We start from the raw sequence: 20,125 nt of genomic DNA on the forward strand, positions 1-20,125 counted from the left end.
GTGGCGTAAAAAAAAAAAAATAATAAATGATAAATAATAAATAAAAAGGGCCAGCTGGTGGCAAGTGCGAGGTAAGTGCAGAGCAAGTGCTGGGTAGGGGGCTGTAGGGATACAGTGACAGTCCCAAAGTGCAGGGGGAGCCAGGGGGGCAGTGCAAGTGGAGAGTGGCTGGGCCCTGGACCGAGGTCGCTGAGAGTGGCCCAGATGCAGGTGAGTGCAGAATTCAGTGGGGAGTTAAGCAGGTCTAGCAGGGGAGAGGGAGAGAGAAAGCAGAAGCGAAGAGGAAGGTTTTGAGGTGCTTCCGGAACCGGAGATGGTTCTCCTCAAGTTTCAGGGAGGCAGGCAGGCTGTTCCAGAGGGAGGCCCCTGCTGCGGAGAGAGATCTACCCCCAGCACGTTGCTTCGAGAAGCGGCTGACCATGAGGGAGTTAGAGATGGATGAGCGAAGGGCTCGTGAAGGAAGATATTTAGGAAGAGAGAGTTGAAGGTATTTAGGCCCCAGGCCCCAGAAGGCCTTGTGGACAATGCAGAGGGTTTTGAACTTAATCCTCGCAGCCACTGGGAGCCAGTGAAGAGATTTCAGTCCTGGAGAGATGCGGTCCCTGGGCTTGAGGCCAAGGACAAGTCTCGCAGTTCTGTTCTGGATAAGTTGCAGAGGGCGGAGAGTGGAGGCAGGGAGATTAAGATAGAGGCTGTTACAGTAGTCCAGCCTTGAGAGAACCAGGGCTCGGGAGACAGTGAGCTTCTGGGGGAAGGAGAGGAAGGGAAGAATACCTCTGAGGAGGTGCAGCTGGTAGTGTGATTTCTTAGAGACATCAGATATATGAGGAGAGAAGGAGAGTGTGGAGTCGAAGATGACCCCGAGGTTTTTAGCCTTGCAGGTAGGGGCAGGAAGGGGGCCAAGGGAGGCCGGCCAGAGAGCTGCAGGGAAGGAGGGAGTGGGTGCGCCGATGAGTAGAATCTCAGTCTTACTGGCGTTAAGGCAGAGGTCATTGGCGGCACACCATTCCTGGATAGCAGACAGACAGTCGGAGATGAGGGAAGGAGAGGAGGAGGCCGAGGGTAGCCTGAAAATGAGCTGGGTATCGTCCGCATAGCACTGGAAGTGGGGGCAGAGGGCGGCGATGCGGTGGGCAAGGAGTGCCAGATACTGGTTGAAAAGCCAGGGAGAGAGATTGGATCCCTGGGGGACACCACAGGTGGAGAAAAAGATGTCAGAGAGGAAGGGGCCCATTTGGACCTGGGAGGGTCGACCAGAGAGGAAAGAGGTCAGCCATGCCAGAGCCTGACCAGTGATACCCAGGTTATCACGGAGACGGTTGAGCAGGATGGCATGGTTGACAGTGTCAAAGGCAGAGGAGAGATCGAGCAGAATGAGAACACAGGGAGTGTTGGAATCGAGGTTCAGGAGCAGGTCCTCACGGATGTTCAGGAGAGCAGTTTCCGTGCTTCTGGCCGCTCTGAAGCCGGATTGATGGTCATGAAGATTACCAACAGATTCAGCATGGAGGTTAAGCTGGGAGATGGCCAGTTTCTCCAGGAGCTTGCCCAGGAAGGGAGTAATGGAGATTGGGCGATAGTTGGCCGGGCAGGAGGGGTCGGAAGAGGGTTTCTTGAGGAGGGGGTGCACAAGGGAGTGCTTGAGGGGGGATGGGAAGACTCCAGAGGCGAATGAGTGGTTGCAAAAGTCAGCCAGGGCAGGAGCCAGGGAGACGATGTGGTCCTTGATGGTTTTGGAGGAACAGGGGTGAACCTGTTTAGACGAGGCTTTCATAGATCGGACTTGTCTGGAAACCTCGTCAGCAGAAAAAGGTGGAAATGAAGAGAAGGAGGGCGGAGGGGCGGCTGCAAGAGAGCAAGAGGAAGAGCCAGGAAGAGAGGGAGGGAGGAGAGGGGAGGAGAGGGGAGGAGAGTGAGGACAGGATGTCCTGAGTTTTTGAGATGAAGTGCGAGGCCAGTGCAGTGCAGAGGGCCTGGGAGGGGACAGGAGAGGTAGAGACTGCAGCAGGGTTGGCCAGCTCCTTGCAGATTTTAAAGAGTTCGGCCGAGTTGTTTGATGCCTCAGAGATGCGGGCTTGGATAAGGGCTCTCTTCTTAGTGAGAACGGAGAGCCGGTATTGCCTTTGGAGCAGGCGGCAGGCCAGTTTGTCAGAGGATGAACATGAAGCACGCCATTTCCTCTCTGCCACCCTGCACTTGCGTTTTAGGGTGACGAGATCCGAGTCGTACCAGGAATTACATTTGGCTTTGGGCTTCAGGCGGATTCTCATGACGGGGGCAAGGATGTCGAGAGTATCAGATATAGAGGAATAGAGCATGGAGAGGGCTGTGTCGGGGTGGGAGTCAGCCGATGGGGGAGGAGGGGGCGAGAAGGTGGCAGCGAAAGCCTCAACTGACACGCGCTTCATGGGTCGGATGACCGAGAAGGTGGGTGGCAGTGAAGAGGGTGGCTTTGCCTGTGGGGTAGGGAGGGAGAGGTGGGAGGATAGAAGAAAGTGATCACTCCAGGAGAGAGGAGTGGAGAGAGGGAGGGAGAGGGGAAGGTCAGAAGAGATCAGAGCATCAAGAGTGTGCCCTGCAGAGTGAGTAGGACCAGAAGGGAGAATAGAGAGTGAGAGAGAGTTGCAGAGTTCGCGAAAGAGACCAGTGGGGGGACAGGAGGCATCAAGGTGGATGTTGAAGTCACCGAGAAAGAGGAGTTGGGTGGTTGAGGACAGCAGTGATGAGGAGAGATCAGCCCACTCAGAGAGGAAGGAGGAAATTTGACCAGGTGGCCGATAGATAGTAGCCACGGTAAGGGAATGGCTAGGAGAGAGAGAGAGTCGGCAGACAAGACATTCAAAAGAGGAGTAGGTCTGCGTAGGAGTGACAGTGGCAGGAATCCACTCAGGGAAGATAAGGGCAACACCACCCCCTGAACGGTTGGGCCTGGGCACGGAGAGGATCTTGTAGCCGTCAGGTAGGAGTGTGTCGAAGCTGGTGGCAGAGCTGGCAGTGAACCAAGTCTCAGTGAGACCGAGGACGTCGAGGTCCAGTTCCTCAAGAAGGCGACAGATATCAGAGGAGTGCTTGATGGCAGAGCGAGAATTTAGAGTGGCAATGTGGAGAAGGTTGCCACCCTTGAAAAACTTCCGGGGAGGGGTACAGATCAGAGGTACACCCTGCGGAGGTGTTAGAGAAGGAGTTGAAGAGGGAGCAAGGGAGGGGGCAGGGAGGGAGGGGGGAGGCAAGGTAGCTGAGGATAGAGGAGGGGGGACAGCGGGAGCGGAGAGGAAGTTGATGAGGCATGGGAAGCGTCTATCAAAGAGGTGAAGGTTGGCCTGAGGGCCTTGGACCAAGACGGTCCCGTTAGCATAGACATTAATGATGGCTTTAGAGGAGTGGAAAGGGGCCAAGAGGACATCCCAACGGGTGCCACCATTAATGGGAGAGGTGGAGAAAGGAGAGAGCACAGCGACCATGTGAAGGGTCCATAGGTCAGGTGAAGGCACGAAGAAGAGAATGTCAGTGAGAGTTTCCTTGGAGCAGGCGCTCGTGTAGGTGTCAGCGATAGGGAGGCCTGGGTTGGAGACCAGGATGTCCTTTTTAAACTTTTTCCTACCGGATTTAGTGAGGAGAGCAGGATAGTCAATGGAGAAGCAGTTAGAGAAGATAGGTGAGATGGAGAGCACCATGGAATAGGAGGGGAGGCGAACGACACGAGTATGCAGACAGGAAGTTAGTGGAGGGCACTAGTTTACCACAATGCAGAGCAAACAGTAATGCGTAGTGGGTCAGGGCCACCTAAGTTTGAGATTCCTGCGAGAGGAGAGAACACCCTAGTTTACCGGAAAATTGGAATAGGGGGGCGAGGCATCATGCGGGTGAGGTGAGGTGGGGTAGGCCGGAGAACAGGTGGAACTGGCGCCTGGCGTCCCCTGCGGACACCTGCAGACACACAGGGAGCCGCACTGTAGGAGTCGCCCTTGGCCTGGGGCCCTTAGCCGCAGGGGGCTGCCGGGCAGAGGGCTACCCAGGAAGGGGGAGGTTATAGGCAGAGGGAGAGGAAGGGGGGGGGTGTGGGCGGGCAGGGAGGCGGGGAGGGAGGGGAAAGACCAGGAAGTGGGAGGGGGGGAGCAGGAGCAGGCCACACACGCGCTGGGAGCGCGAAGAAAAATAAAACAACTTAACTTTCTATCTTAAACTATTTTTAAATGAACACAACTCACGGAGGCCCAGGCAGGGCTTTCCAGGCCTGCTAATCCCCTCAGGCCACCGGCGACCGCTCTCCACGCTCAGCTGGAGAAAGAAGCGAGCGTGGGGAACGGCCGTCGAGTAGGCCAGAGGGGAGGCAGGGCACAGCCAATCAGAGGGGGGGGTGGGCGGGCAGGGAGGCGGGGAGGGAGGGGAAAGACCAGGAAGTGGGAGGGGGGGAGCAGGAGCAGGCCACACACGCGCTGGGAGCGCGAAGAAAAATAAAACAACTTAACTTTCTATCTTAAACTATTTTTAAATGAACACAACTCACGGAGGCCCAGGCAGGGCTTTCCAGGCCTGCTAATCCCCTCAGGCCACCGGCGACCGCTCTCCACGCTCAGCTGGAGAAAGAAGCGAGCGTGGGGAACGGCCGTCGAGTAGGCCAGAGGGGAGGCAGGGCACAGCCAATCAGAGGGGGGGGTGGGCGGGCAGGGAGGCGGGGAGGGAGGGGAAAGACCAGGAAGTGGGAGGGGGGGAGCAGGAGCAGGCCACACACGCGCTGGGAGCGCGAAGAAAAATAAAACAACTTAACTTTCTATCTTAAACTATTTTTAAATGAACACAACTCACGGAGGCCCAGGCAGGGCTTTCCAGGCCTGCTAATCCCCTCAGGCCACCGGCGACCGCTCTCCACGCCCAGCTGGAGAAAGAAGCGAGCGTGGAGAACGGCCGTCGAGTAGGCCAGAGGGGAGGCAGGGCACAGCCAATCAGAGGGGGGGGTGGGCGGGCAGGGAGGCGGGGAGGGAGGGGAAAGACCAGGAAGTGGGAGGGGGGGAGCAGGAGCAGGCCACACACGCGCTGGGAGCGCGAAGAAAAATAAAACAACTTAACTTTCTATCTTAAACTATTTTTAAATGAACACAACTCACGGAGGCCCAGGCAGGGCTTTCCAGGCCTGCTAATCCCCTCAGGCCACCGGCGACCGCTCTCCACGCTCAGCTGGATTGATTGCTTAACTATGAATAGTGCACTTAATAAAGTGCTTTATTAATAAGGCTGTATATACAGATTATTTTGAAATCCTTAATGTCATGCTTATGTTAACTCTGTTGATTAGGTTACCTGGCGAGAATCATGTGTTTAGGATTTAATGCACTTGCACTTTACATCTTTGTTTGCTACTTGTCTTTAATTTTAAGGTTGCATATAGGTCTGTTCGAGCTGTGTTCCTATCATGTATTATATATTATATACTGCCATTATTAGCGCAGATATGCACTTACATTTCTTAAATGTATATCTTTTATATTTTTCATGTGGGTTTTTAATGCACTTCGCATTTTATTGCTCTGTCTAAGCCTGCACTCTCTATGGTTAATGCAGCATGTGACTACACTCTAAAATGGCTGCCATGGTGGCTTGCATGGTTGTGAGCCCAGTTTTGGTGGCAACATGGAAGAAGGACCAATCTGCTATATCTACCTTCATTGTTTACTCGTCCTCCTAACGTGATCAAGCGCTCAGGGAAGCGCGAAACGCGTCGTTAAGGACACTGCCTAGGCGTCCTGTATTGTCTGCTGTGTGTGCTTGCCTCATATTTATATTTTTGCACTTTTCATTAAACTCGATCTTTTTTTCATCCAGTTGGATTCAAGTTTTTTTATGTTTGTTGGGATTTACTGACTTCATGCATGGAGTGCAGGTTTTTCTATCCTCCATGTCCTAACATATATATATATATATATATATATATATATATATATATATATATATATATATATATATATATATGAAGATAGTTTAGGAATTTCGATTTGGGGAACCATTCCAGGATGTCCAAAAACCACTAAAGACTTTTAGCACAACGCGCCAGCCATCGACAGGTCTCTCATCAAGTACCATCAGAAAATAGTTTCAAGATATTTTCACAATCAACTTCCAAACCTGGTCACCGTACCAAGTGTTCAATTTCAAGGCCTTGAAGACAGCTAAGGTCGAAACACGTGTCGGCTGACTTTATGGGAATAAATTCACCTACAGATGACCAGATATTGTTTTACTTTCATTCTAAAAGACTGCATACCTAACTTTAAGGAGGTAAAGTGCAATGTGCCAATACCAATCCATTCTCTGTCCTAGCTGAACACATACTCTGACCTGGACTACGGTCCCCAAGGGCATTCAACCCATAGCACTCACTACTTTAGAGAGTTATTCTAGAGGAAAGCGATACTGTAAATGAGGTGGGCATTGTGCAGCATTCATCTGTATGTGTGATAAAGGGAACAGGACTGCATAGGGACGTCAGATGTACCCTCCTCCCCCCCAAACATCAAATAGATGAACCAAAAGAAAAAAAAAATTGCTTACCCAACTACAAAAGCATGACTGCCTTGAAATCCTTTTCTTCACGTATTTCTCTTCTACTTTCACGATACCCTCTATCAGCAATTTACAATTAACTTCAACAGGAACTGCAAAGGCTCAAATTCCCCATCCTTTCAAACACAGAGAATTGTCGGAATCAAAAAGAGTGCCATGATTTGAGTTGTCTAAAAGAAGAAATAAAAAAAGTAAATTTAGTATGCGCCAAGTATTTGTGAACCAGGTCTGTACCCAAAACCATTAATTTATAGTGGGCTTGCTATGGATGTTCCTGCCTGATGCGTCCAGATTCATGAGTGATTCATGAGTGATTGGTGCTTGGTTAACTTCCTCCAAGACTTCCACCCATTGTGGCTTTAACTAGTTGCATCTGTTTGCACATTATTTTACTCAAAAGGTGGTTGGGGGGTGCAGGGGGGGGGGGTCAGCATAGAAAGGCTTGAAGACCACTGCCTTAAGGGAATAAAGTGACCTCCCGCTTTCAAATAGCAAAGCAATTAACAGCACTCTTTCATGACCAGGTCAGAAAACTCCTGCTACCGCACCAGTCCTCTGATACACAAGGCTGCTTAAAAAATCCAGACAACATGAAAATAGCTCACCATCATCTAATGAGAATGAACTGGTCCCATCATTAGAGAAGAAGGAAAAAACATAAAAAGTATTCACCCCAGATCATAATAAACAATGATAAAAAAAGATATTTTCAAAATTAAATGACATGGATCATTATCCCTAGCCAGCATTCAATAAGGTTGACAGGCAAACTATCTTCAATTAACTGCTGAGGTCTAGTGGTTGGAAAAAAAAACCAAACAGCACTGAAGAGGCAATAAAATCCTCATCAACCTATATAGATAATGTGACACAAGTATAACTAAAACATGCAGTAATCCCCGAGTGCCTGAAACTTACATTTGTATATATTAAATCATGTAGCGATTTCCCCAATCCCCAAAGTGTTGAACAAACTAAACGTAAATTGAGTAGAGCGGGAGTCATGAGGGGGGGGGGATATTAGAACACAGTCCCCTGCACATAAAGGCTGGCACAACTAGCCCTACTGTGAACCAAAAAGGCAATGGAAAACGGGGGTAAACAAGCCATCGGTGTGTTCTTTAAAATAAAAAAAGCTCTGCCTCATGGGTATAGCATCCGTAACTTCCAGCAGTGAAAAAATATTCAAAAGCATTACAATGAGTCTTTGAATGCCGGACAGTTCGCTTTTTATGGGGGGGTAGCTTTACAGAACCTCTTTAGGGGTGCTTTGACCTTGAACTTCCTGTACACTTTACATTACACAAATCTCAACAATATTCCCGAGCTTGAAAGGGGGCGGGGGGCGTTGAGACTCCTTTAATGCAAATTCAGTTGCTGGACATGCCACTTTTTTTTGTTGGCTGGTGTTCAATGGCTTAAGTGAAAGCAATGATCAGGTTGCAAGCATTGTTAAGAGAAATAAATAGATGGGTGGGGGGGGCATCTGTCCACTGTTGGTTAGAGGAGTCTTTTCTCACCCTTCTTCATGAGAGTTTGGATGACCAATATTTGCAACCATTCTCGGTGCAGAGAATCACAACAACAAATCTAAGCACAAAGCACTCTGTGCCACCAAAAGAAGGAATCGAAGAACATCAGGGCATTACAACCATCCCCAGCCTGAAACTACACCTGGCAGGTGGCACACGCAGCACACCCCGTACCACACAGCGGCTCAAACAGTCTGCCACACACTTCAAAACATAGCCAGCCTTCATGCTAGCCAAACAAAACTTTGCCACTTGGCATACTGCTTCAGCATTAAGCAATATTAAAAATGCTGCGAAAGTCACACACGCTTCCTACAAGCCACACATCAACACTCCCCACACAAGGGAAATCTATGCCAGCGGATATCTGTGCACTGGCATGCAGCTGTCTGGGCAACTTGTTGAAAATTACAAGCATTGTGCCCTCTATATACAATAGACATGGGGTCTTCAACCTTTATGTTGGCGTGAGCTACTTTCAGTAGGGGGCCAAAAGCAAGAGCTACTTGCAGGCTATATCAGGGGTTGGGGTTGTTCATAAACATTGGAACTTGTACTTTTTTAAAGCTGTAATGTTCCCTTTATAAATATAAGGAATAACATATCCCTTCAAGATTATGTTAAGAAGTTCAAAAATCTCTTTATTGCATTCTTATTTATTAGAAGTTCTCATAAAAAACGTTCACAATGTAGGAAAATTATTGGGACATTCAGTGTGAAGGTTGACGCTGCATGCCATCCACCAGTGCTCTGTAGTCTCGTGTATAACTTGATACAGCAACTCGAAATGGAGTTACTCAGATGCTCATCGGTCAGGCGTGTTCGAAATTTCAATTTGATGAAGTTCATATCTGAAAATGTAGATTCAGAGATAGGCGGAACCAAACAGGGAAGTCACTTTTAATGCTGCTGTGCAAATGTTACTGTACTCCTTGTAATCAACAAGGCTCCAGACATTTATGTGAGATTGTCAGCCTGCAAGGAGACATTCAGTTGAAAAGCAGACAATCTCCAGTTCCATAGCAAAACTGTTCAGCGTAAAACAGCTCACTCATTTTTTCTGCAAGTTCAAACATTGACTTCCATGAAGGGGTTTGCGATGAACATCACACACGGTTCAATCCTTTCGAAATCCCTGAACCGGTCACTGAGCTCTTCCTTAAGCCTGCTCAGGCGACTGCTGTATTTGTTTATGTTCAGGAGTTCAGGAATAGCTGTATGCTCTGTCAGCATTTGCATTACAGAAGGGAAATGATCCATTTTCCTTTTCTCCACTTGTTCACTGAAAAGGTTAAGTTTGGACTTAAATGTCTTTACTGCACTTATATGTCAGCAATGGTTTTACCCTTTCCTTGTAGTTCACAGTTCAGGGTATTTCATTTCTCAGTGAAATCTGCCAGAAATGCCAAATCAAGTAGCCAGAAAATGCTGCATAATTGGCCGATGTCTTCATTTCTTGACCTCATGAAGTCTTTGATTTCTGGCAAAAGTGAAAGATAGCGACGTAGTATTTCCCCCCTGCCAAGCCATAAGATTTCCGTGTGTAGCAACGGATCACCATGTGCAGCAGATTTGGCCTTTGCACAAATTGAATTAATAATTCGCACAACAGGGGCCATTACGTGATCAAACCCCATCACTTTGGCACAAAGTGCCTGCTCGTGGATGATGCAGTGGTAGTGCAATAATGGAGGGAAATCAGGGTCTGCTTTACAGCACGCAACCAAAACAGAATGACGCCCTGGTGCACCATCAGTTGTTATTGCCACCAACTTGTTCAATGGAATTTTTGTTTTGACAAAATAATTCTTGACCTCATTGTAGATATCAACACCTCTGGTTGTGGATTTCAGAGGCAACAAGGTCAATAATTCCTCTTTGTTGGTGAAGTCTTCAAACACCATTCGAGCAAACAGCGCCAGCTCGTCAGTATCACTTGCATCAACTTGGAGAAAAAAAAAAAAGTCCATATGCTCAAATCTTTTTCCAATTGCCCCATCACATTGGCTGATAGGTGCAAACACAATGGCAAGGAGGGTATCTGCACTAACTACACATCTGAAATGGCAGACATAATTTCAGGAGACATAATTTCAGGGCAGTTTTTAAACACGAGAGCCATCGCAGCTTTCACAGCTGCACCATCTGTAAAAGTGCATTCGTGTTTTGCCAAATAATGTGCAACTTCGAAGGATGCCTCTGTTGCAGCATTTGCTTTCTTTGCTGGTTGGGTAAAAAAATGATTGTTGCATCTGCAGGGCAGCTTTTAGTTCAGCTACTTTTTGGAATCGCAGACTGCCTCCTTTATGAAAGTTCTTTTCATAATTTGTATGCATTGTCCCAAAAAACCTCGACATTACTCTTTCCCACTGCAAATTAAACACACACTCTTATCTTTTACGCTTGTGAAAAAGAAATCGGTCTCCAACTCTTGATGAAAATTATACGTCTTCTGCCTTTTGTTGGATGATCCGCCTACTTCTGGATCCATGATTTCAACAAGTGTCATTTCTTTTGGGACTGCACGTGCAATGTAATCTGAGGGAGATTTCAATGCGTTATAGTTTTTAAAAATAATTGAGCACCCAAAATTCTGCTTAGTCAAAAAATAAAAACCAATGTCATTTTAGCACATTCGCAATTCCAAAAAATATTAACTTTGTGGCATGCACCTATGCCAAGTCAGTCATTCTTAAATATGTTATATGCTTGACAAACCGCTTAATCACATATAAATGCTTCTGTTGTGCTGACAGCAGTTATTAGGAAATTAAACTGTGGGTTCATGGGTGTCAACCTTTGATATTCACTACAGGAGCAGAAAAACCCCCAACCTCTGCTCTGAATATAAGCCAGTGACCAGCCCAAAAACCATGCCCTGGCCAAACACATTTTATAGGAATTGCAAAAGTCATACGATTAACAAGCAGTTTAATATTTAACATCTCAGCAACAGTCTCTCAACCTGCTGAGCCACCCTGGTAACCTTCTACTGTAGAGTGCGTCTATGGATCCCTTAATGTACTCAAAATCGCTGTATTACTAACTGTATTTTGGGTGCACCCCAGCCAGGACAGTGATTTAAAGTGAAACTGATGCAGCGTGGAGTTTGGAAAGAAGCAGCATGAAAGAAGTTGCCCCATTTTAAAACTTCTATTTTGAACATTTGAGTGGAGTTCAAATGCCAACTCCGCCCCCACACTGGCCCTTGTGGGATTCCCCCTTTACATTTTTCCCCATTTCCACTGCTGAGTGGAATAGTGTCCTGCACATCTCATTCACGTTCCAGTGGCCTACTGCACACCAAACGCGAGATGCTCTTCAGAGGGTGATCCACCAAAGAAGATCCTGGGACCAACAAGGCTGCAGCTACTATTAGTAACGGCAGGGCTACTTCTAAAAAATAAATTGCATGACTGAAAATGAGTCCAGGGTCGAAACGGTGGCACGCAGCTATCATGCTGAATGTCTCCGCTTCACCCTGGGTTGACTTCCAGTCATACGAGTTACTACTAGAAACGGCAGGGCTCTGGCAAGGAAGTCCCGAGGGAGCTTGCTCGCCAGAGCCCTGTCACCTAAAAGTAGCTCACATGATTGCAAATGGGCCCAGGGTGAAGAGGGGACATTAAGCAGCACAGCTGAATGTCTCCATTTCACCCCGGGTTTTGTTCAGCCGAGCTGCCCGACCCTCTGACAGCAACACGCAACAGCTGTGCGCACAGGGGCTGCAGTGGCTCGGCAGAAAAAGACAAAATTATTAACTTCCACTGATGCACCCGACCCAACTTACCTCAGCAAGACATGTTTTGCTGGAATGCCACTGTCAGCTCGCTCCTGCAATCCAAGCCCCAAGGCCTAAAAATCCTGACCAGCGAACCGAGGTTGGCTTAGAGAAAAGTCAACCACACAATACCTGCATCTTCTAACGAAAGTACCCTTCCAAGTAAAGAGCTTGAAATGAGATTGTTAAATGAGGGGACTCAAAACAGGATGGCATCTCCAACCGTGGCTGAAAAAGAAGACTCACAGAAAGCTAGAGCCCCAAAAAAAAAAAAAATACAAAAAATAACTTGAATTAACCCTTCAGCATGGGTTGACCTTGGAGATGACTCCCCGAGGAGACGCCTCAGCGAAATTGCAACTCCAGTTTGACGAGATACCCCTTCCAAAAAAGTCGACAATGTCCATTATGTCAACGGTCACAATTGCGCTAGCCCCTTTTTGTAAACTATACGAGGCCATGAATGAAGCCCTTAAAAGACAACTCGGCAATAATGTCATCCATGCATTCAAAACTAAACCATCTGGAGGGTTATATTGAAGCCAAAAATCAGGAGAACACCAGACACGCAGAACTAGTTACAGCAACAGGTTCAACTCAAACGCCAGTACGAGATTCCTCTGAACAGAGTTCCGAAGTGGCCACATCAGCCGGCACCCAAAAGGAAGTACTGGCACTAACCCAAGCCAAGGGTAGAGCAGCTTACGTATCGGAAGGCATTATCCCAGATATGAAGTCACAAGCAATGGAACCTGCACAAAGAAACCGAGGGAGAATGGGGCCATTGCAAGAGATCTAGGGCCTTTTGAGCCATTACCCCGGCAAAAGCCTTTGCGAAAACCATTGCGAGGTTCAAATGTAGGGCCTAAGGCATCCTAAAGGATCTTTGGACAAAATGGGCTAGGAATAGCAAAGGATGTAATGGTATTTAGAGGGAATAAAGATTGTTGTGTTAGACTTGAATGGATCACCAACAGAACAAATAATGTAGTACTCAACCGAAAGAAAGGTTATACAACTTTGCGAACAAACTGCAAGCCTGAAAAGACTGCACTCAGGGGACATCCTGATTGTTGAACCAAGGGAGGAAGATAATAAAGAGTGCTCCCATCTTCATATTGAAGTATCTAATGTAAGGAGCCTCTTCAGAAACTCTATAGGGGACTTCAAAAGGATGGGTTATGAAATTAAGGAGATTCACGAACCAAAGAGACAAAAGTTTGATATGAATCAAGAGAGAGAAAGATACATGGGCAGAAAAGCTCACCAAGAAAGCCCAAGTAATACAAAATTGAAGGACATAGACTATAGATGCACAAGAACCTACATAAGGACACCTTACCACAGTCGGAGGGGGTATCTTCGAAATTGTGAACGCCGTCCATCATATGAACGGACCCTTAATGAATCTTCATCCAAAATCTTCCTCCAAACAAGGCGAGACAGCAGACTCTCCGAAAAAGCTAAAAAGTGATTCCCACGAGGCCCTACATTCGGGAGAAACAAAGACAAGAAAGTGGCAAACAAAAGAGCATGAGATTCCGAGAAACCACTAGCACAGGTGTAGAGAGGAAAATGAGCAACAATCGCCCCCAAAGCAGAGCATTTGGACATAAAGAGTCCAGAAAAACTATAAATTCTTCTAGCCACCAACATTGAAATGCAGGGAGGTTTCGGGGCTTGACCTAGGGGAAGTCAGAAGAAGAGTTGCACCAAGGAAAAACTCAATGTGCTCATGGAATACCTGAGGTTTCGGACATCTAACTACGATCTTGGATGTTAACCTGGGAAACTGAAATGTTCTGTCTCCAAGAGACATGGTTAACTACAAAGCCTTACCTCGATGGATATGACCTGGAACTCTCACCAGCAATTAAGGGGGAGGTTGGTAGGCCCATTTCCAGGCTCCTAACTGCCGTAAGAGCAGGAAGCGGGTTAACGCTAGATTCTACCTTTCAAGCCACAGAACTAATTCAAGCAGTCTTAGTTTTGTGGAATAGACAAGAGCCCCAAGAAGATCCAACTAAATTTGAAAAGATTCTCCTAATCAACACTTACTGGAACCCGGCCAGAACTGATGCCGACAAATACTTACACGCCATAGAAAACACCTTTGAAGAAGCCAACGCCACCCACAAAAATCGATTACACAATAATTTCGAGTGACTTAAAAGCAGCGTGCGTAACAGAAGGGGCAAAGGAGGCACACCTTCATTCGAGAGTGCATTTATATCTTAGGGGCAGAAAATGGAATCTGCTAATGGATTCATACGATCTAGATAACCTCCACAAAATAAAAAATATAAAAAACAACCAAATACCATCAATACCGACATGGGAAGGAAAAGGAGAGGGTCTCATGATAGATCACACAATTGCTGGAGCAAATTGAAGACTTTGAAGTCGTGAGAACCTTAAACAGCGACCATAACCCAGCAACCCACTGGAAAGTCACACACCCGAACAGGGAAAGCATGTTTAATAACCTGGAACCTTGTAAGGGGAATACACGCCTTAGACTAAAAGAAATTGTCTCCTTGACATTTAACTATCACCAAGCAAAGGAACAGTGGGGAAAAAGAGGCATAGAAGTTCTTGCCCATCAGCCCTTCCTCAAAGTACACAAAGTTAACAAACTGCAGAGCTCTGACACCTTAAAACCAAAGCTCCACGTGGACAACAAACTTAGTACCTAAAAGGCGAATGGTAAGACAAAGCAAACGCTTGGTGAAAAAAAACAAACAAAAAAATCCATTATTAATAACAAAAGCAAAAGGAGGAAAAAAAAACTACAAAGCCTGGATACGGCAGCAAAGAGTACATTTATACCAAGCAGACTCGGAAGCAATGCTGCGCGTTCCGAGTGGCAAAAACTCCAGGGTCTTCTGGACCCTGATTGAGCCAGGCGCAAATGAATCAACAACACTTGATAACAACTTGGCTGAACAAGCTTGGATTTCACACATGGAAGTATATAAATCATTGGGAAACAAATGCCCCCTTGACACGCCATCTGTTAAAGTGCGCTGGAACATCGCCAGTGACAAGATCAGAAAATTAAATACCCTCGAGCACCAGGCCCAGATGGGTTAACTAATTATAACCTGAAACAGCACCCGGAAGCCTGGGTATCCCTGATAAGCGAGATATTCCAGCACTGAGTAGACTGCAGTGCAATTCCCCCAACATGGAAAAATGCCATCGTAGTGCCAATCTTAAAAAAAGGAGAACAGAATGATCCAAGGCAATATCGCCCAGTCGCTCTACTGGATACCATCGCAAAAATGTTTGGTTCCTTAGCTCTGGAGGGCTTCCCAGAGTGGACCTTTGCCTCTGATAATTATGATCCACTACAGGCGGGCTTCGTTCGTGGACTGGGAACTTCAGCAAACATTCTTCTAATAAGTGTTCTGAAGGCAAAAGCACTTCAAGCCAAAACACGATTAGGTCTAAGCTTTCGACAGGGTGAATAGAGAAATCTTGTGGCAAAAACTGATCCATCGAAGGTGCCCAAGCTCAATTTTACAGCCTATCCAGGCTTGTTCTCACAGACCTCAATGAGAGTAACGCTAAACAAAGCTGGCCTGTTATCAGATAAGATCGTAACAGCGCGTGGGGTGAAGCATGGATGCCCTCTAGCGCCAGCTTTATGCAACTCTTACATCGCTGACTATAGGGACTCCCAGGAATTAATTCGAGCCTTCCTACCGTCATTGGGAAATACAAAAAATCCCAAGAATCCTCTATGCGGACGACATAATACTGCTTGACCAAACCCCTGTCGGGTTACAAAGACAGATGGATAACTTGAAGGTCTACCTGAGAGACAACAACTTGGAACTCAACGAAACAAAAAAAGAAGGCAATGTTTAGGAAAAAAAAACAAAAGAAAAAGAAACAAAAAAAAAAACACACCACAGTCTCAACCTGTTAACGGGGGTATCAGGCTGGAAAACGTCACCAGTTTCAAATACTTGGGGATAATACTGAACAGTAGAGCTGAAACACCAATGCAAGACCATCTACGAGCTAAGATGAGAACCTTAAAAGTCCAAACAAAAATCATGAACAGAAAGTTTGGACGTTTCTCATTAAAGCCAATCCTGAAATTCTTTAGATCAAAGGTGATCCCAAGTATAGTTTTTGGAGCTCAAGCGATGCCATCACTTCCAGACTCCATATGGATTAAGCTTGAGGGACTCTTTTGGCGCGAAGTGCTGTCATTGCCACAGTCGACTCCTATGGTGTTGATTCGACGTGAACGGAGTTTGTCCTCCCTGAAAGCAACTGTCGAAAGAAGCGGTCCGATGCTATACAGGAAGATCATTCAACTGGCTGTGAAATCAATACTGGAGATAATCAACAGAGCAATGTTGAACGATGAAAACCAAATGCTCACAAAAATGGAGATCAAAGAACAGGAGCTTATTGAAGAAAAAAAAAAAATTAAAAAAAAAAAAAAAAAAATCGGAAGTTCAGAAGAGGACCTCCTCGCCAATCCTGGGAAAGTCAATTAAAAGATCCTAGAAATGGATTGGATAGAGACTCTGAATGCAGCCTAACAAAGGATCTTACCATATAATCCAAAAAAGTAAAAATTATACCATACCTGAGATCTTAGCGATCAGGTGACAGGTGGACTCAAACAAATGCCGCTTCTGCACCCAAGATAATCAAATCGAGACAAGAAGGCATCTCCCATCCTGTACAGGCCGCTCAAAAGAAAGATCCACATGGCCAGGCCACCTGCTTAAAAACGTATATGTTTATGATGAACAGGAATGGTGGGCCCGCTTAATAAGCGGTGAAAAAACGAACTGGGTCATCCCAGTGATGGGTTTCTTCAAAATGATTGGCCTTGTCGCATAAGTGACAAAAAGGATCTAACGATAAAGAAATATTCACTTGTTCGTCTAAGCTGATGAGAGAGTAAAGACGCTACTACATAGCTAATGAACTTCATAGCAAAGCAAATGCACTGGAGACCTTGAATTGCTTCTTTTTGTAAAAAAAAACCCACACAAATAAAAAAAAAACCAAAAAAAAATGTTCACACTATTAAATCAAATAATAAAATAAAATGGTTTCCCGACAGATTATCTGCTCTTTTACCATTAGTAATTGCTCTTAACGATTCTTTCACAGTCCGCTTAAAATACTGTTCTGCATGAGCTAAGATCACAGTGTAGATTAACATTGCTGTTGATAGTTTAGGTGCACAGATGGCTGGTACGGTTTGCTCCCGTGTACATGTGCGGGTCGGACCATAAAATTGTCTTGTGCACCAATGATAAAATGGCATACAAATTGTGCATGTTAAAGAATATTTACTCAGCAACACTGGTCAAAACTATTATTAACATAGTGAAGTAACATCACCAGTGCCATGGAAGTCGAATTGATATATAGTTTGGAAAAGAAGCAGCATTAAAGAAATTGCGCCGTTTAAAACTTATTTTGTACATTTCCTTTGATCGGAGGTCAATTGCCAGCTCCGCCCCAAACCCCGCCTCTTTGGGCACCGCCCCCTTCATCCCAGCCCTTGTGGGACTCCCCCCACCAAATTGTTCTCATTTCCACCACTGGATAAGGTGGTGGATGGCAGCAGCCGAATCTGCCATGAAACTCCCTCGGCGTGTGCGGCGGCACGGCAATAAACCACTTCTGTTTGGGGGTGGGTGGAGCCGGGGATGAAGATACCAGCCAAGAAGACACACAAAGATCCGCCGTTGTTGCAACTAAAATCAAAATAGGAAAAACAAACCCATCAGTGTTTTGGTCTCCCCCGTTCCCCTCCCTTGCCGCGCTGTGAAACACCTGTGTATGAGGTCGATGTAAATAAAAATATCAAATATACCAGGCACTTTGCCAAGATGAATAAGCACATTATAAATGCTCAATAAAAAATAAATACCTGCCCGTGCACGGCGTGGACCACTCCTTCCTCCGTAATCCTCTTCTTCTTCTAATTTTCGACAGCGTGGGCGGACCCACGCAGGCGCTTCCCCATCCAAAAGGATAATGTGCACCTCCCCACCAATCTTACACACAACCCTCACTTTCTCATAACTCCTCCCTCCGCCCCGTCTGCCCCACAAAATCTAACAGCACACTGCTCCTTTCTCTGCCTCTCACCCCGAGTCCTCCCAGCAAAGCCTTCCCACTCAGTTCAGCCACTCCCAGCGCAGACATCCAAACCTTCATCAACTCTCTCTCCTCGACATGTCTCTCACACGCAAGCAGAAAATGTCCCACAGTTTCAGGCACCCCACACCACACAGTCCCTCGACTCACGCTTCACTGCTCGAAACAGAGTGTCATTCAGCCCCAAGTGCCGTATCCTCAACTGATTCAGCATCATCTCCTCCCTCCTCCTCCTCCATTCCAGTTTCCCTTCATCCACCTTCACAGACACTTTCTCACTAACACCAAACATCCACCTGCCCTTCACCCCACCTCTCCTGCCACTCATCCATAACCCGCTTCACCACCACAGCCTTCACCTCATCCACACTCAAAGGTATCCTCACATCAACCGTTCCTTTCCTCATACCCGCACCCGCCGCCAAATCCACCAACTCATTACCCAAAATGCCACTGTGACTGGGAACCCACGCCAACTCCAGATCCATCCCCCCCACGCGCACACCGATCAATCTTCCTCCTGATGTCCAAAATCACATCCTTCCTATCACCATCCCCTGCAACCCACTTAATGAATCCGAAAACACCAACACCTTCTCAAACCCCAACTCGCACACCCCATCAATCGCCAATGCAATCACCACCAACTCAGCCGTACAAATTGATACGTCATTTGTCAGTCGCCCCACTTTATACTCCCCAGTGCTTTCCAGATAATACGCCATACCCACTCTCCCAGACACAGGATCCTTCGAACCATCCGTGAACACCTTACATCCTTCCTTCCCTGCCACATACGCCTGACCCAAAGCCTTGATCTGACCCCGCAAACCCCGCTTCTTTGACACCGCACTCGCCAACTCCAAACACATCTTTGGAGACCCCATCATCCAGATCGGCCATCTCACCAAATCCGTACCCATCACAACCAACAACGCACCCACACGTGAAACCCCAAAGAGCCCCCCTTCCTCCTCCACCGGTCCCTATAGTAGTCAAACCTCCAATTATACAGCAAACATTCACGCACCGGGTGAGCCACACCCTTCAACCTACGTTTACACTTATCCACCACACCATCCACCTGCAAATTCCAGTTCAACTTCCTATCCAAAATCACCCCCCCCCCCCCCCAAGTACCGAAACTCTTCTACGCTCTTTACCCTCACACCTTTCAAAACCAAGTCGAACTCCTGCTGCACCCTTCTCCTCGAGAAAACCATACTCACACTTTTATCCACAGACACCGAAAAGCCCCATTTCCCACACCACTCCTCCATACGCATTATCGCTTCTTGCAGCCGGCTCTGCACCAACAACAAACTCTGCCCTCTTACCCATACCACACCATCATCTGCGAAGAAATCCACCCGACACCCGATTCCCGTTAAAGCCCGAATCAACCCATCCACCATCACATTAAACAGCATTGCACTAATCACACTCCCCTGTGGCGTCCCATTCTCCATCTTCCAAACCTCAGACATCACCCCCCTCACTCTCACCTGAAAGGTCTTATCAGCCAAAAACGCCCTAATCCACCGAAACATCCTCCCCTTCAAACCCATCTCCAACAGTCTTATCAAAACCCGCTCTTCCATACCATATGATAAGCTTTCTCCAAATCCAAAAAGAACGCCTCCACCAACTCCCCATCACACAACGCCTCCTCCATACCAGTCACCAACCTTACTAACGAATCAGCCACCGACCGATCCCTCCTAAACCCACTCTGGAAATCACTCAAACGCCCATTTGACTCGAAATAAAACACCAATCGCTCAACCACCATCCGTTCCATAACCTTACACATCACAACAGTCAGCGCAATCGGCCTATACGACTTACACTCCGTAGGAACCTTTCCACCCTTCAAAATCGCCACCACAATCGCTCTCTTCCACAACTTCGGCAAAACTCCACTCTACCAGATCTCACTGAACAACGCCAATACCGCCAACTTACATTCCACTGGCAACTTCTCCAAAAATACATACATGACCCCATCCACCCCTGGGCTAGACCACTTCCCCTTCCGAATCGCCCCATCCAACTCCACCATAGAAAACAGAACCTCATACTGCTCTTCCCAAGGCCCAACATCTGCCAA

The 20,125-nt window shown here is 47.0% G+C and overlaps 1 long non-coding RNA gene across 1 annotated transcript in view; it reads right to left on the reverse strand.

The window, feature by feature from the left end:
• LOC138567501 (uncharacterized) overlaps window positions 1-20,125 on the reverse strand; it is a 30,858-nt gene that overhangs the window by 9,393 nt on the left and 1,340 nt on the right. Inside the window, exon 2 of the long non-coding RNA XR_011302228.1 lies at window positions 6,547-6,728. This is a non-coding gene — a long non-coding RNA (uncharacterized lncRNA). The remainder of the gene's footprint in view (window positions 1-6,546; window positions 6,729-20,125) is intronic.

This window comes from Ambystoma mexicanum, chromosome 2p (assembly GCF_040938575.1).
Source record: "Ambystoma mexicanum isolate Mex_15411 chromosome 2p, UKY_AmexF1_1, whole genome shotgun sequence".
In the NCBI taxonomy this organism is placed as follows: Eukaryota; Metazoa; Chordata; class Amphibia; order Caudata; family Ambystomatidae; genus Ambystoma; species Ambystoma mexicanum.